Source organism: Zingiber officinale, chromosome 9A (genome assembly GCF_018446385.1).
Source record: "Zingiber officinale cultivar Zhangliang chromosome 9A, Zo_v1.1, whole genome shotgun sequence".
NCBI lineage: Eukaryota > Viridiplantae > Streptophyta > Magnoliopsida > Zingiberales > Zingiberaceae > Zingiber > Zingiber officinale.
In genome coordinates, this window is record NC_056002.1 from 44773171 (window position 1) to 44776947 (window position 3777).

Consider the following 3777-nt stretch of genomic DNA (forward strand, 5'->3'; position numbering starts at 1 on the left):
CTCGAGTAAAAACGCAGCGGAAATGAAAGAAATACAAGCAGATGAACACAGTGGATTTACTTCGTTCGGAGCCTGTGACGACTCCTACTCGAAGGCCCGCGATCCTTGATCGCTTTTGGTGGGCAACAACTATAAGTTCGTTAAGAGTATTACAAACTAATTACAATTCAAAGCTGTAAAAGATTATACGACAACAAAAAGATTAAATCCAAAGCTCCGGGTTGTCGGGGTGTCGTTGCAGCACTTCTGGATTGAGTCGTTAGCAGCTTGTCGCAAGGAGATTGCTTAGATAATTGTTCTGTCTAGAAGCTGCACCTCAACCCTCCTTTTATATGCGGTTCCGGACGCCTGGAGTGTGACGTGGCCAACCAACCAGGATGCTCCACGTGGCAAAGTCGCGCAGGGGATAGAATTTGGTCCCGGGCGCCCGGATCTGTTCCGGGCGCCCGGATCCATCCCGGGCGCCCGGACACCCTTTTTCCAGCAGGTTCCTCACCTGCAAACAAAGGTTAGTCCGAGCAAAATACCCTGCAAGACAATGTTAGAATATGATAAAACACAGTAAGTAATAATTGACAGTCTTCGGACTGTCCGAGTCTGACTTTGGATTTCCTCCTGGAAACCCTAGGTCGACCCGACGCCTACTGTTCCCTCTGCGGGGAACGCGTCCTCACCTACTCCACTCAGGAGATTACCTGTTGCCATTCGATCCTCCAGATCGACTGGACTTTTGCTCAGTACTCGATGCTTCCGGACTTTCTGCTGGACATCCGCTTCCCCGGCTAGTCCAGTCTTTCACCTGGTTCACGACACCAGGACTTTTCACCTAGGGTTACCACCCCCTAGGACTTTTGCCTGAAGCCATCGACCTGCCAAGACTTTCCGCATAGGGTTACCACCCCCTATGACCTAGGGTTACCACCCCCTAGGGTTTTCCCTTTGCCTAACCGCAGCTAGGACTTTTCTCCACCTAGGGTTACCACCTCCTAGGGTTTTCACCTGCCTAACCGCAGTTAGGACTTTCCTGAAATACTCATTCAACATGTTAGATAACAGAGAATCTTGACTTTGAATCCCTTTGCCATTATCAAAACTTAGGTTCGATCGTCGGATGCTTCCTGTACCAACAATCTCCCCCTTTTTGATTATGGCAACAAAAATTCAAAGTTAAGAAAATAATGCCATTAAAAGATAAGCATGAAAATACAGGCATAATGATAGTTAAGTGCAGAGCTCCCCCTTAATATAAAGACTCCCCCTTAATATAAAGCTCACTTTTTTAAATTTGAATTTCTTTCAATTTTCTTTAATTCTTTGAATTTTCTTCTACTCTCCCCCTTTGCCATATATCAAAAATCAGTTGAAAGCAAGTTTTAAGATTTTAAGAAAACAATCTTTCTGAGAGAAGGAAGAAGAAGGCTTGTGAAACTTAGTTAATCGGAATATTTTTAACTTAGAAAAGTATTTTAGCATTTAGAGTTAAAATTTATAAGGGGGCTAAATTTGAGAAAGTTTGAAGGTTGCTATATGAGTCACTTTAGCTAAGCCTTTTGCAAACAATGAATTTTGAGAATGTAGGTTCAGTTTAAAAGGTACTTAGCGTTGAAACTTAATTTTGAAAAGATAGGAGTAAGAATTTGTTAATACAAAGAGGGAGTGACTAAATGTTTAATTTATGTTATTTATTTTAGCTGGTCTTTAAGTCCAAGCAGGAGGTTAAATAGATTTTAAGTTATCCAGATTGTTTTGTTCAGGTATCAGAGCTCTAAAGTATGAGCATGCTCAAACTTCAAATCTCCATTTCCTTCAGGGCTAATTCCATATTCTTGTAAGTCTAGTAAATTTAGGGGAGCTAGATTTTCAAGTTAGTTTTTCAAATATTTTTCAAAGGATTTTGAAATTAGTTTTCCAAAGATTTTTCAAAGGTTTTTGAATAAGTTTTTCAAATTTTTCAAAGGATTTTGAAACTAGTTTTTCAAGTATTTTTCAAAGGTTTTTGAAATAAGTTTTTCAAGTATTTTTCAAAGGATTTTGAAATAAGTTTTTCAAATATTTTTCAAAGGATTTTGAAATAAGTTTTCCAAGATATTTTTCAAAGGATTTTGAAATAAGTTTTTCAAATATTTTTCAAAGGTTTTTGAAATAAGTTTTTCAAGTATTTTTCAAAGGATTTTGAAATAAGTTTTCCAATGTATTTTTCAAAGGATTTTGAAATAAGTTTTTCAAATATTTTTCAAAGGTTTTTGAAATAAGTTTTTCAAGTATTTTTCAAAAGATTTTGAAATAAGTTTTCCAAGGTATTTTTCAAAGGATTTTGAAATAAGTTTTTCAAATGATTTTGAAATGATTTTTCAAAGATTTTGAAATTAAGTTTAAAATGATTTTGAAATTAAGTTTAAAATGATACCAATTGTTGGATCGAGAAGCGCTAGAGGGGGGGGGGGTGAATAGCGCTCGTGGCTATTTCGTTCGATTATCAAAATCATAAAACACTCGTGTAAAAACGCAGCGGAAATGAAAGAAATACAAGCAGATGAACACAGTGGATTTACTTCGTTCGGAGCCTGTGACGACTCCTACTCGAAGGCCCGCGATCCTTGATCGCTTTCGGTGGGCAACAACTATAAGTTCGTTAAGAGTATTACAAACTAATTACAATTCAAAGCTGTAAAAGATTATACCAACAACAAAAAGATTAAATCCGAAGCTCCGGGTTGTCGGGGTGTCGTTGCAGCACTTCTGGATTGAGTCGTTAGCAGCTTGTCGCAAGGAGATTGCTTAGATAATTGTTCTGTCTAGAAGCTGCACCTCAACCCTCCTTTTATATGCGGTTCCGGGCGCCTGGATCCCTTCCGGACGCCTGGAGTGTGACGTGGCCAACCAACCAGGATGCTCCACGTGGCGAAGTCGCGCAGGTGATAAAATTTGGTCTCGGGCGCCCGGATCCATCCCGGGCGCCCGGACACCCATTTTCCAGCAGGTTCCTCACCTGCAAACAAAGGTTAGTCCGAGCAAAATACCCTGCAAGACAATGTTAGAATATGATAAAACACAGTAAGTAATAATTGACAGTCTTCGGACTGTCCGAGTCTGACTTTGGATTTCCTCCCGGAAACCCTAGGTCGACCCGACGCCTACTGTTCCCTCTGCGGGGAACGCGTCCTCACCTACTCCACTCAGGAGATTACCTGTTGCCATTCGATCCTCCAGATCGACTGGACTTTTGCTCAGCACTCGATGCTTCCGTACTTTCTGCTGGACATCCGCTTCCCCGGCTAGTCCAGTCTTTCACCTGGTTCGCGACACCAGGACTTTTCACCTAGGGTTACCACCCCCTAGGACTTTTGCCTGAAGCCATCGACCTGCCAAGACTTTCCGCATAGGGTTACCACCCCCTATGACCTAGGGTTACCACCCCCTAGGGTTTTCCCTTTGCCTAACCGCAGCTAGGACTTTTCTCCACCTAGGGTTACCACCTCCTAGGGTTTTCACCTGCCTAACCGCAGTTAGGACTTTCCTGAAATACTCATTCAACATGTTAGATAACAGAGAATCTTGACTTTGAATCCCTTTGCCATTATCAAAACTTATGTTCGATCGTCGGATGCTTCCTGTACTAACAATCTCCCCCTTTTTGTTTATGGCAATAAAAATTCAAAGTTAAGAAAATAATGTCATTAAAAGATAAGCATGAAAATACAGGAATAATGATAGTTAATTGCAGAGCTCCCCCTTAGTATAAAGACTCCCCCTTAATATAAAGCTCACTTTTTTAAA